Source organism: Microtus pennsylvanicus, chromosome 4 (assembly GCF_037038515.1).
Source record: "Microtus pennsylvanicus isolate mMicPen1 chromosome 4, mMicPen1.hap1, whole genome shotgun sequence".
Classification (NCBI taxonomy): Eukaryota; Metazoa; Chordata; class Mammalia; order Rodentia; family Cricetidae; genus Microtus; species Microtus pennsylvanicus.
Window position 1 is genome coordinate 81,541,342 of NC_134582.1, and position 14,530 is coordinate 81,555,871.

The window sequence follows — 14,530 nt, forward strand, 5'->3', positions numbered from 1 at the left end:
CAGGGTTTCTCTGTAGTTTTGGAGCCTGTCCTGGAACTAGCTCTTGTAGACCAGGCTGGTCTTGAACTCACAGAGATCTGCCTGCCTCTGCCCCCCAAGTGCTGGGATTAAAGGCGTGAGCCACCACCGCCTGGCGTGAAGTGAACTCTTGATGCTCTGGCCCTCTCACCTCCACCCTTCAAATGCTAGAATTACAGACATGCACCAGCCCACCCAGATTCACTGAAGTTTTTTTTACAGTAGTGTGTATCATAAAGGCTCAGACCTCCATCCGCAGGAGACTGGTCAAACAGAGTTAGCATAATGTAACCATGGACATCCATCCTTAGGAAGACATTGGCTTAACCTCTCATAAACTCAAAGGTGTAAGACCTCAATACACAAGGCTAAGTGAAAAAGAGAAAGACAGAGCAGCACACTATGCCCAAGCTGGGGAAAGTAATGTACAGATAGATGCCCATCTTCTGATCGTCAGTAAAATATCTGGACAGACTCAAGAAAGGTGACAGTGGTTACCAATTCTGTTCTATCTTTGTTTTCAGAAGCTAATCTGGCTGGGTGGTGGTAGGAGGGAAAGTTTTAGTTGTATAATTTTAAATATGCATAATCTCTTAGTTATATAAGTTTGTTTATTACCTAATAAGAATTTTAAGGTAAGAAAACTAGGTAATGTCTCTGGCATACAAAACCCCAAATTATTCAGACTATTGACTTATCTATACATTATCTTTAAAGGTTTAATTATATCTTAAGCAGAGAGAGAGAGAGAGAGAGAGAGAGAGAGAGAGAGAGAGAGAGAGAGAGAGAATCTTGAATGTCACAAACCCCAGAATGATCTAAAATCTCATTAAAACCTGGGACACACTTGATGAATGGATAAAGAAAAATGTGGTCCGTGCTCACAATGGAGCATGGTTCAGCCATAAAAGGATGATAATCCATCATTGGAGACAGATTAGATGGAACGGGAGGACCTTGGGTTAAGTGAGATAAGCCAGGCACGGGAAGACAAATAGGGCATGATCTCACCGCATGTGGAATCTAAAAGTTGATGTCATAGGAGAGCTTGGGATGATGATCATCAGAGGCTGGGGAGAGGAGGGTGAGAGCGATGTGGGGGAGAACTGGGCAAGTGCAGAGTTACGGCGAGACAGGCACGAGGCAGGCTGGGAACTGCTATGGTGATATTAAATGATGATATTAAATCCATGTCTGCATCCATAGTGTAGGCTATGAGACTATCCTTTGAGAATTGACCGTAACGTACGACAAACATCTAAGGAGACACTATGTTTACTGTGACTTGACATTACATGATGTTCTTACACTGATCTGAACATTATGGGATGCACATGTATCAAAAGAGCACATAGTACTCAATAAGTGCACACAGTTCGAACTTGATTAAAGTTTGGAGGTTGTGCAAGTCACCACCAGGTTGAGATCCCATGTCACACCCACTCGGTTGGAAACAGCTGCAAAGCTGGCTGCAGTGTGGGGCTGGTGGAGGTGAGGACCTCACAGAAGCAACCTGCTGTGGAGAGGCAGATGACTGCCTTCATCAATCTACCTTTGGAAAATGTGTGTGCAAGAACACTCACAGGGGACGTGGACACAGCCCAGTTGGTAAGGTTCCTCCCTAGCAAATGAGAAGGGCTGAGTTTGATATGCAGGACTTACGTTAAAAAGTCAAGGAAGGTGGTGTGTGCCTGTAACGGTGACTTTGGTGGGCTCCTGGCCAGCCAGCTTCACCAACTGGTGAGTGAGCTTGTTTCAAAATGAAAGAAACAACAGGTGGGGAAGACACACACAGCTGTTAGTGTGGTTGTGGGTTTAACATGGACTGTTTAGAGATGTGTGTGTCACACACCGATGAGCATGTTTTGCTAATAGCAGCATACACAGAAGGAATTAACATGTCCTGATGGTAAACCAATGTCTCACCCCTAGCTCAGTGTCTCACAGTATTGAAAGAAGAGGTAGGCTGTGGTATCTTGGTACCCAGGGTTCTCCACTCAAAGCATAACTGTTCCCATCCCAGAATCCTTGAACGCTGTGCTGTCTGAACAGACTGGATGTGGCTCCCCAGTGGTGTCTCTCTTGATCCAGTGTGCTCCCCTGTCTGAGGGTCAGGGGACTAGAGTACAGACCAAGTTCAAAGAAAACAAGAGCTGAACTAGAAGACGAAAAGTCAATGGACTACTTCGCATCACCCAAATTCAATCTTCAAACCAAGTTGTCACTAACAGTGTTCTGACCTCCACCAGACATCAGATATCAATCCCCCCCAAGCTCAGGCCAGTACTGTCCACCACAGATCTCTTTCCCTGCCCTCCAAGGCAAGGACTCTCAGCAAGCAGCGCCACAGCCTTTACAGACCCTCGGAGCATTGCAATTATACTTCTGTCTTCCGTAAGCAGACTGGAAACAGTTGCCCTATGAGCCAGGCCAGTATTTGTATATAAACCCAGAATCCCCCTGACCCCAAACCCCACTACTCTCTGATGTGTGACAGGACACAGCACAGCCATGTTTCAGATGCTGCTTTTTTCCACAATGACCTCAAATCCTCACACACTCGGGAAGGATTACTCCGTCTGTTCGCCATCTGGTAAGAACAAAACAAATATCATTAAAGTTGCCCTAGAAACTGGGTCTGTGATTCCACCGAGGGTCATGGTCTTGAGATTTTAGTGCCTTTAAAGTTGCTGGTCACCTTAACTCAAAGTCACAGAGTCACAACTGTCAAGCTGAAGGTCATTAGACCAGTGCCTAGTGACAAGACACCAAGCCAGGTGCTGGAGAGATGGCTCACCAATTAAAAGCATTTGCTGCTCTTCCAGAGGACCTGGGTTTGATTCTCAGCACCCAGAGAGTGGCTCACAACTCTGTAACTCCAGTTCCAGGGATATAGCACCTTCTTCTGTCTTCCGTGGGAAACAAGTCTATACATGGCACAGAGATATATATGCAGTCAAAACAGCCATACACATAAAGCAAAAGGTAAATAAATCTAAAAAGCCACAAAACCACTTTTTCCCAATACATAGAGCTGTGCCCACAAGAAAACCTAACCCTGGAAGTACCCCAGGATCCCTGGAGGTGACATGCTCTGCCATCCACTGAGCTGTGGGGCTGGTGACATTGGATGCAGCCGTGCGGTTGGAGGACAGCCCATGGAGCTGTTTTAGGGGTCTGCTGGGGACTCTGGCCTACAAGACCAGATGGCCCTTCTGAGAAAACCCAGTGGCCAGAATAGTTGCAGAGGAGGGGGGAATGGATACACAAGGAGACTGAAGTGGTAGCAGAGAAGCTTCCAGAAATGACTCACCGGGCCCTGGCGGGAAAGGAGCTGGGGAACATCTCCACCAGTGTTTTCCTTTTTATGTGTATGAGCACATCATCATACAAGAATCCCACACTACAAAATAGAGAGCACTTCCAACTGTTAAAAATGGACATTATGGTTGATCAAAACCATATTTCCTACAGACAAGCTGGACTGGTATCCAGGGTGTTCAGGGCTTTGCTGTGCTTCTCTTACAATGACAGAGCTGCCGGTAAACAGAAACTTATATTTTAACAGTCAAACAGATAATAGACAGATGAAGAGTGGATAAACTGGTGCTAGATGGGTAGATGATAGACAGATGGACTGACAGATGATCAGAAGAAAGGATGACTGACTACAGATTGATGGTGACTGATGGTGACTGATCACAGATAGATGCAGATAGGACCTATGACAGTTTCAGGGAGACAGCAAACTATTTGCTAGAAAATTTGAAGAAAAAATTAAATGGCTTGTTTCTCAAACGCCATTTCTTAAATTGACCGTATTAGTTGAAGAAATACAGAAGGCTAGAAATTATTAAAATTAAAAAAGTGAAAAGTCAAGAGAAAAAGTCATGTGAGAAGTCTATTTGTTAAACAAGAATTTTAGTCTTCTAAGAAGAAAAAATGAACTTATTACTTATAAAACTATCATAACTTTTAGATAACACACAAAAACAAAACCTTAGTCAAAGTCTGCTTTTGTACAATAAGTACAAAAATCATAAAAACTGAAGCAATGGCAGTCAGAAGACAGAGTTTAGAAACACAGTCATGATTTGTAATCACCACGGTCTACCGCAGAGGAACATAAGAGCGTACTCCAGCAAGAAGCTCCTCCCAGTGTGTGGGACCAGCCAAGTCTGGGAAAGCTAGTAAGAGCAGCAGAGCATCCACCTTCAGTGTCCTACAGATGGTAAGGCTCTTCAGATAGCAATGCTGTTCCACCACAAGAGACAGAACACAGTCCCCTCTGATCAAGCAATGTGACGAAGTCACCAGGGAAGGGGTACAGCGTGTGATAGTTAATATCCATTATCAGCTTTGTAGGACTTCAGGGTCACCATGGAAGCCAACCTCTAGCATGTCTGTGAGAGAGTCTCTAAATTAGGTTCATTGAAGTGGGAAGCCAGCACCTTTCCATGGGCTGTGGACTTGAACAGTGTGAGCAGGAGCTGAGCTCACACTGCTCCCTGACTACAGGTGCATGGTGACCAGCCACCTCAGTCTCCTGCTGCCATGCCTTCTCCACCATGATGGAGGACTGTGTGTATGTAGACTGCGAGCCAAGTCAAACTCCCCCTCCCTGAAGTTGCTTTTGTCCGATATTTTAGTAAAAAACAAGAAAAGTACCAAAATATCATGTGTCCTCTTTTCTGAAATTTATTTGGAAAAAAAATGGTCGGGGCAGGGGGCAGGGTGGTTATGACTGAGATGGCCATACCTCACAAAAGGATGGCATCTCCAGGTTCTTTTTCTGCCTTTTCTGGCTAGGAGGGAGACATTGAGTCACACATACACTGTCTGGCTCTGAAACAAGCTAAGAAGACAGTGTTTTAACAGTGTATTGGGGGTTTGATCATGTCATTCAATTAACCAACATACTTTCTGAGATGAGACTCTTCATATCAGTAAATAGTATCAAGAGCCTCAGTTTCTACCTACGATGCTCACTGAGAGAGTAGAGATGGTTCACGGAGGTAGAATAAGATATAACACCCTCCCTAAGATTTCTCCAACTCCAGTTTATTCAATAGGCAGGTCATCCTAATGTCCTTTCTATTGCTGTAAAGAAACACTCTGACTAAAAGTGACACAGAGAAAGCAAAGGTTCATTTGGCATACACTTCCAGGTCACAGAAGAAAATCAGGCCAGGAACTTTAATAAGGATTAAAACAGAACCCATAGAGGACACTGCTTGTTGACTCTCCTTTATATTCTCTCTCTCTCTCTCTCTCTCTCTCTCTCTCTCTCTCTCTCTCTCTCTCTCTCTCTCTCTCTCTCTGGCTATCTTTATATCTTTAGCTATCTTTCTTATATAGCCCAGCCCAGGACCATCTGCTTAGGGATAGTGCTCTCTGTAAAGGACTGGGTCCTCCAAATGAATTAGCAATAAAGACAATCCCTTGCAGACACGGCCACAGGCCAGTCTGACCTGGGCATTCCCTCAGCTGAGACTCCCTCTTCAAGGACTCTAGGTTGTTTCCAATTGACAGCTGAAGCTGGCTGGAACACTGGCTATATAAAAAATTGACTTCCTGTTACTGATTTCTGGCAAGCATCAGACAGAGCAGAGGAAGCTGAGGATCCAAAGATCAGAAGGGCTCATTGTAACATGAGGGCCAGGCTTGTTGGGGTTTCTCTCCTGTCCAGTTCCCACAGCTTTTAGCCCCAAAGAATCACACAGAAGTCTACATTAGATATAAACTGATTGGCCCATTAGCTCAGGCTTTGTATTAGCTCTTATAATGTTTAACAGTCCATTATTCTAATATATGTTAGCCACACAGCTCAGTACCTTTTTCAGCAGGGCAGGTCACATCCTGCTTCTTTGATATCTGGGTAGGACTCTGGGGAATGGGTTTCCTCTTTCCCAGAATTTTTCTATTCTCCTCACCCTGCCTCTACTTCCTGTCTGGTTGACCTGCCTATACTTCCTGCCTGGCCAATCAGCATTTATTTAAAACATGATTGACAGAATACAGACAATTCTCCTCACCAGCTCATGATGCCTGGCAAAAGTGTTTCCTGAAGTTCACACCCTCTGTCAGTAGGTACCAGCATAACATCCAAGGTCCACACAAAGTCTATCACTCACTGCTCCTGGGTAAGTTGGGCCACAGGTGCCAAAGGTTCAACCTTCAGTTCCAGCAGGCCAGCACTTTAAGGTCATCAGAGGATCATTTAGAGATCAGTGTGCTACAGAGCTGTCCATTGGCTCACAGCAAGGTTCAAGGGGGTGGGAGACATGAAGAGCGGTTACCAGGGGCTTCAGTTAGAAAGCTGACATTTCTTAAGCTTGGGGGAATTCTCAGTTGGTAAAGTGTTTGCTGTATAAGCATGAGGGCCCATGTTCAGTTCCCCAGAACCCACATCAATAAACCAGACACAATGGCATGCACCTATAATCCCAGAACTGAGAGACAGGGACAAGAGGATCCTTTACACTTGCTGACCAGTTAGTCTAGCTAAGCCGGAGTGTTCCAGGTTTAATGAAAGACCTTGTATCAAATAAAAAAAATAAGAAAAATAGTGATTGAGAAAAACACTCATCTGGCCTTCACACACACACACACACACACACACACACACACACACACACACACGGTTAGTATTTCTTTCTCTATTGGTGAGAGGTGATTTAAACTAGTGGAGATCAGAGATACTTTTTAACCTTTAACCCAAACCTATATATAATAAAGCATCCTCTTCTGTGCAACCTCCTTTCCATTCCCAGGAGTCAGGACATCAGCTGTCTAAGAGGATGCTGCACAAAGAGATTTGCACTATGCTCGATTTTAAGGACAACAGTGCATTCAGAGTTTCAGAGCAAGAGGAAGTGTCAGTCTCTGCAACAGAAGGCATGGCTGTCAGCAGAGAACTAGAGGGAAACGGCTGAGGGAAGAGAAGATAAGGTGCTGGAGGTGGGCAGTCTAGAGGGACAGTCCATCCCAGACACAGAGTTCTTGCTACCTTTTGACTTTTAGCGGGTAAAGGTCAGCTGAATGATTGTAGGCTGTCTCCCAAGTATATTCGATGGAGCCATTAGAAACCAATAATGTTTCAAGTTCAGAGACTGTCTTTGTTTCTGATTTTCCCCCACATGGAGTCATGGTGCCATTTATTCCTAAGGAGGTTTTGCCTTTTAAAGACCATTCTGGGCTATAGAGGTGATGAGATCTTGACACATCCTTTCTTTGGACTTCACTTGCTGGGGCAGGTTGCACTTTTCCAACACAGATTCCACACCATCTTGTTGCAGAGATGTGCTGCCTAGGTTCTGTCAACTTGACTCAAGCTACAGTCTTTGGAGAGGGGAGCCTCAGCTGGGAAAATGCCGGCATAAGATCTGGCTGTAGGCAGGCATGTAGGATATTTTCTTAGTTAGTGATTGATGGGGGAGAGCTCAGCCCATGGTGGGTGTTGCTATGCCTGGGCTTGTGGTCCTGGATTCTATAAGAAAGCAGGCTGAGCAAGCCATGAGGAGCAAGTCAGTAAGTCAGCATCAGCTCCTGCCCTGTTTGAGTTCCTGTCCTGATTTCCTTCAGTGATGAACAGTGATGATGAAGTGTGAGCCAAATGAACCCTTTCCTGCCCAAGTTGCTTTGAGATGGATGGTGTCCATCACAGCATAGTCACCCTGACTAAGGCAGGCAGGAATCCTTTTTGTCTCTCACTCTCCATCCTCACTTGCTGGAGCTCTCTTTCCTGGTTCAGAAACATTTGTAATAAAGAAATAATTAAAGTGCAATGAAGCCACTAGGTGTATTCTGATAGGGTAGAGAGTGTGTAGCCCCCAGAACCATGAGAAAAAAAATCTGTGGTTTGCTCATATGTCTGGTGTCCATTTAGGGCAGCCCCGATGAGCTAACTTATATCCTCTATGCTAGTCTTCAAGACGGGTCTCGCTGGTCCCCTATTAGACCTGGGCTACAGTGGCCACCCAAGAATCTGAACTGTCCTTGAGACCTTGTAAGGTGAAGTGGGTGTTCCAGCCTGCTCTCAGGGACACATTTGCTCAGCTGACGTTCCCTCAGGAAAGGCGTCCTGTTGGAGCCTGGCATCCAGTCTGTGTGGCATTCACAGCGTATCAGAGTTCATATCTGGGCACTGGCTATGCTGAATCCAGCCTTCCAGTCTTTCCATTCTAGGTGACAGACACAGGAGCTAGACAGTTTGCATATGGTTCCAGTTCCCAGTTGGTGGTGGAGACTCCCCAACCCCCCAGTGTGCCATGTCCTACCAACTGGCGCACCGGCTGTGTGTCTGAGTTATTGATGGCAGAATCTAACAACACAGCGGGCTGGGTGGAGGTACCACAGAGTGAACGTGGGAGGTGACAAGAAAGGCCTTTCTTTAAAATGTTCTAGGTGGGGGCATATCTGGCTCACCCTATACATTCTGCCACCTCTTACTTGCCAAGACGAACACAGAACTGATTTCCTGTGGGGAACTAAAGACAATTTTTGGTTCAAATAGTTTAGAACTTTTCTTTTTCTGAAGAAGATATTCTTTCATGCAGTGTTGTTCTCAAGGACAACGTTTCAAGTTGCTGACTTTGACCACAGTATCTCCAATTCCCTATTTCTGCCTGCGCTATTCAAGCTGAAAATGTCAACGTGCACAAAGTTCCCTAGGCTGGCTACTTTGCCCAAGTACTTAGTCTCATCAGATATGTCTAGGGACTGGAGGTGTCAGATGAAGACAGGGAAAAGAAGAGTTGATTTGGCCGAGGTCCTGTTTGTCCCAAGCCCCTCAGCCATGACCAGGATGCTGATTGTCCTCAGAAGAAGACACTATTTGCTTGCCTGGGATATCAGGTGTATATTCCAGAACAGCTCATCACACTGGAAGGTGTAGAGATTCAAGCCCCCCCCCCTGTGGTGGAGAGGAGGGTTGAGCTGAGAAACAAAGGGTTCAAAAAAGCAGGAGGAGTCTTGGGGTGAGTGGGTGAACGTTCTGATCTTGGCTGCGTTTATGGTTTCACAGGGGGGCCAAGTTAAAACTCCCCAAGCTGTCCCCTTTACTCATGAAGTTTACTGCTTCCCGGATACACCTCCACTTGGCTGTTAGTAAAAATCACCATTATGGTCAAGACTTGGCCATGGGTGTTCTGCTTGTCTCTGTAAGAAATAAAGCATCGAACAAGCATCTCCCCATCCAGATCCTTCCCTTCTTCCCCTCCTCAAACATCATTTCCCAGATGTGAGTTCTGTCGAGATGTCAGGAAACTTCCCATGCATCCTCTATGTGTGTGCACACACTGGCATGCCTTCTATGTCACACACTGGCACCCCCTCTATGGCATCCCCTCTGTGTGTGCACACACTGGCATTCCTCCCCCCGCGTGTGCATACACTGACATCCCCTTGGTGTGTGCTCACACTGGCATTCACTCTAGATCACACACTAGCATCCCCCTGTGTGTGCACCCACTGGCGCATCCCCTCTATGGCATGCCTTCTTTGTGTGCACACACTGGCATGCCCTCTAGATCACACACTAGCATCCCCCTGTGTGTGCACCCACTGGCATCCCCTCTATGGCATGCCTTCTTTGTGTGCACCCACTGGCATGCCCTCTAGATCACACACTAGCATCCCCTCCTGTGTGTGCACACACTGTTATCCCCTCTGAGTGTGCACATACTGGCATCTCCTCTGTGTGTGTACACACTGGCATTCCCTAGGTGCGTGCACCGCACTGATTTTTCCTTTAGAGAGTCTAGAGTATTTTCATAAATATTATTGCACTAGGGAAATGGCTGAACTTATTGTCACGGAAATAGTTTAAAAATCCATTCATGCATTTGTTATCCCTTCTTCAACAGACCAGGAGAAAGAACATTCCAGAATGAAATGAAGCCCAGACCCCTCTGCCTTTGTCGCTTTGTTGCTGTGGCAGGACCACCTTGATGGAAAGCAAATTGGGGGTGGGGAGTCAACTCTGACTTACGATTCCTGAGGCATAGGGTCCATCATGGCGAGGAAGGCAAGGAAAGCATGAAGGCAGGAGCAGGAAGCTGGGTGATTATCATCCCCACACCAGACGCAGAGAAAGGGAACAGGATGTGGGATAAAGCCCTCCCCACAAGCCACTCACTTCCTCCAGCATGCCTGTACCTCTTGAAGGCTCCATAACATTTCCCAACAGTGCCACCACCCGGGAACCAAGTTTCCAAACACACCAGCCTCCGGCAGACATTTCTCATTTAAACAACCACTTTAATACACAAGGAGTTTTATGTCCCCTTTGAGCTTCCATAAGAAAATAATGAGCTGGTGGTGATGCTACACATTCCATCATCTAAGTCACTTAAACGCTAAGTGAGCATCTCTTTCCCGACAGGTCATTCAGAAAACACGAAAGTCCATATACACACTGTCCACTTCCTCACTAGGATAACAGTCTGGTGAGAAAGACGCGGGGTGAGAAGTATGATATCCAAGAGGGCAGGGTGGGAAGAATAACCCAGGCTGTGACATCCCGCGGAAGAGTGACCACCCCCAAGCTGAATCAAAGAATGAAGGATGGAGACTAGAACCTTGTACTTTATAGGACCATTCTTCTAAGCAGAGACAGAGTCTTTAGGAAACACTCCAACTCATCTAGTAGGCTTATGCAGACCGATGGTTTGCAGAGCCACGGCGTGACATAGACAGCGTGGCAGAGACTAAAGCGGGTCTCCAGCACTGAACCACACCTCCAGTCCTTCAAAGGCTTCCTTAAAGTAGATCACTTTCTTCCAATAAAATCCTCGTGGAATGCTGGGATGGAAAAGCCTGGACAATGGAGGGTCCAGGAAGCCAAGGTGAGGATCGCATTCCTTCAGCACAGCCCTAGCCCCAGGTCAAGTTCTTGGCCAACCCCAGCAGCATCCCTTCCCTCCGCAGTGTGAGCTCACAAGACTTAGCCGTGGTCCTGGACGCTGAGGGATGGGAGCCTCGCCACCCGTTGGCATGGGTTGGACTCTTCTGAAACCCTGCAAACTAGGCTCATGAGCTGGCACCTGGTGACTTGTGAGAGGTGACGCCTTATTCAGCATAGACACAGCACCAGGAAGCAGTGGAGATGACCTACAGGAAAGCAAAGGGGGCCTCACTCTTCTGAGCAGTAAGAGCTTTAAAAAAGCAAAGGGTTTGCATTTTAAACCTTGGGTTTCCTGTATTAGCCCTAAGCTGCTGGGGTCAGACACGAGAAAGAAAGACGTGGAGCTGGTCTGTCGGGCAGAAGTCCCAGTTGGATGAAAACAGAGGTCACCGTGTTTTGAGGGGCGTACACGTACACTCTTCCTATGTGGTTTTAAGTTGTTTGTGAGGCTGGCCCAGGCAGTGGAGGTCAAAGTCAGCTTGTACTGGGGTCACGACGGCCAGTTGTAAAATCGCCAGGAGTTTTACAAGCTGGTTGTTAAATCTGACAATTATTCAAGATGAAGTGGGGGAACTTGCAGTCACATAAATCAGATTTTTAAATGAAGGTGACAGATACACCAAACTAATGGAGTTCTAATGATTTGGCCACACCATACACCTGTACCCTTGAAATTACTGAAGCCTACAGCATCCTTAGAGTAGACCCAGGCTCCTCCTCGTTGTGCTAAAGCACTTGGCAGGAACACTGCTGAATCCCTTTGTGACCTTGGAAGGTTAGGCTGATGACTAGAAAAGACTACGCATCATGGAGCTGGCGCTTGCTTCAGAGGAGAGTGCTTTTGTTTGGAAAACAGACCCAACACATTCCCCAGGGCACAAATGGCCCGAGTCTGCTGGTTGGATACTCGGGCAGTTACTTCACAGCTGTGTGACCCAGGTAAGTCACCCAAACCTCTGCCAGGTTTCTTCGCGTGGTTACTTTGCACAGGAAGTAAATCAAAATTCGTGTTTTACATTGAACCTCGCCTGACTCGCAATGCCTGCCACAGTCGCCCCCTACCCACAAATCCCCCTTCCTAGCCTCAGTCAGTCACCTGTGACCAATCATGGGCTCAAAAGAACAAGTATAAAATCTCCAGAAATAGTTCTTAATCCTGTGTGTTCTCAGCAGGGAGCTGAGCCCTTACACCAGTCTGCTCTATCCAGTCCTGGAGCATGAACCATCCCTTCGACCAGCGCATCCAAGCTCCATGCGTGACATGCATCCAGGGTCACACAACAGCCCTTTGGGCTGTCTGAGCAACCATCGTGGAGTCATAGTGCTTGTGTTCAATGAAGAGTTTACCTAACCACGGCCCTGATACACAGCAGATGTGATGTCAGTCATTCAGCTGCGCCCAGGAGAAACCTTAAGATGCTGCTACGGCAGTGGTTCTCAACCTATGGGTCACGACCCTTGTGGGATCACATATCAGATAGTCTGCCTATCAGATACTTATATTACAATGTGTAATAATAGCAAAATTGCAGTCACCACACATGAGGAACTGTATTAAAGGGTTGCAGCATTAAAAAGGTTGAGAATCACTATTCTACAAAGAAAAGGTGAAGTTCCCAATAAGGTAAGAAAAAAAAAGTTTAGGCCAGGTGGTGGTGGCTCATGCATTTAATCCCAGCACTCGGGAGGCAGAAGCAGGTGGATCTCATGAGTTCGAGGCCAAGTTGGTCTACAGAGAGAATTCTAGGACAGGCTATAAACCAAAAAAGAAAATGAAAAAGGAAATCTATGCTGAGATAGCTGAGCTCTGTGGCAAGAAAGACGGACAGCGTATGCAGGGTTAGGTACAATGCAGGGTTCGGGGCCTGCTCTGGCGTCTCAGACTGAACATCTGCAGGTAGAGAGAACAATGTGGTGCAGCTGTTACTGTTGACGATGATGGTTTTACGTTTATTTGTGGAAAGATAATTCTTTCCCCATATAAATACCTGGCATCTTCCGAGACACATACACCTGAAGCCTGGCTTTCCCCAAGTTGTGAACTCCTGTGTTCCTAGTCATGCGCAGACACATGAGGCCCCCGCTTTCCCCTGGTTGTGAGTGCCTGTGTTCCTAGGCATGCGCAGACACACAAGGCCCAGCTTTTCCCTGGTTGTGAGAGCCTGTGTTCCTATGCATGTGCAGACACACGAAGCCTGGCTTTCCCCCGGTTGTGAGCTCCTGTGTTTACAGGAACCTCCATGGTTCCCTGGTCCCATAGCTTCCATCACGATGACAACTTTCCTAGAATCGCTTTACTGTCTGAAACGCCAAGTGTCACAGAATTGTTGCCTGCAGTCTGCTCAAAGAGACAGCTGAGTAGCAGTATGTCAGTTAGTTTTCTGTGTCTGCAACAAAAATGCCAGAGAGAATTAAATTAGAAGGATAAAAAGATTTTAAGAGATTCAAGTCCACGGTCGGGTGGCTCCACTGTTGTCATGGTTACGGTGGGTCCACTGTTGTCATGGTTACGGTGGGGCTGATGAGTGGCACTAACAGGGGATGTGTAGTCGTAAAACAAACTGCTCAGCTCCTGGCCAGGGAACCAGAGAGGAAGGGACAGGGTCTTCACAGCCCCAACGCAAGAACCTCATATGAGACTCCACACCTTAAAGGTTCTTCTGCTTCTCAGCGGCACAGCCTTAGGCTAACCTTAACCACAAGCCTCAGGAGAGTATGCAATCACCAAACTATAGCGCTTAACTAGCTGCGTTTCCCATTTCCATGACCAAATACCTGGCCAGAAACAACTTAAGCAAGGGAAGGGTTTATTTCAACTCAGTGGGACAGGATACTGTCCAACGTCGTGGGAAGGCACTATGGCCGGTACGTGAGGCAGCTGGCGGAAGTCAGGAAACAGAGAGCAGAAAGGAAGTGGCTCGGGGCTGTAGAACCTCAAGACCTGTCCTCCGTGATGTACTTCCTTTATGGAGGCTCCACTTTTTAAAAATTTTGCAATTTTCCCAAACTACACCCCTGTCTAGCGACCAAGTGTTCAAACACTTGAGCCTGTGGGGGACGCTTCAAATTCAGATCCCAAGAAGAAAGCCTGCTCTGCCTAGCTTCCCCTTGCCAGCTGATGGCGAACACAGTGGCAGGATCCGCAGCCATTCTGAATTCTGAGATTGTAGAGTCCATGGAGGAAGGCAAAAATATATGGAAGATGCCTGGGTCCCCAAGGATTCCATGGAGAAATAGCTCACACTAGCGTTTTGCTGGGAAAATGAATGCTGCGTACTTGCCGGTGAGGTCTTTATAATGTCCCCTTGAACCAGCACCGTCAAAGTCTGTTGGAGCCTCCACTGTGCAAGCCTTTCTGGTGCTCATTTAAGCCCTGTTGAGATGGCTTTCACATCGGTGGGATCTGGTGGAGGAGCCTTGGGCTAGACAGGAGCACTGTGTGCCGAGGCGAAAGCAGGAGCCAGCGGCTGTACCACAGTCCTCGTAGAGCTCACGCTGGGGAATAGGCAGACTGGGATTTGCACGAATACTGACATGGAGGATTACATCAGCCTGGCCGGTGTGATGTCTGAGTCACTGAGCAAGCTCCCCGTTTCTGTTGAGTCA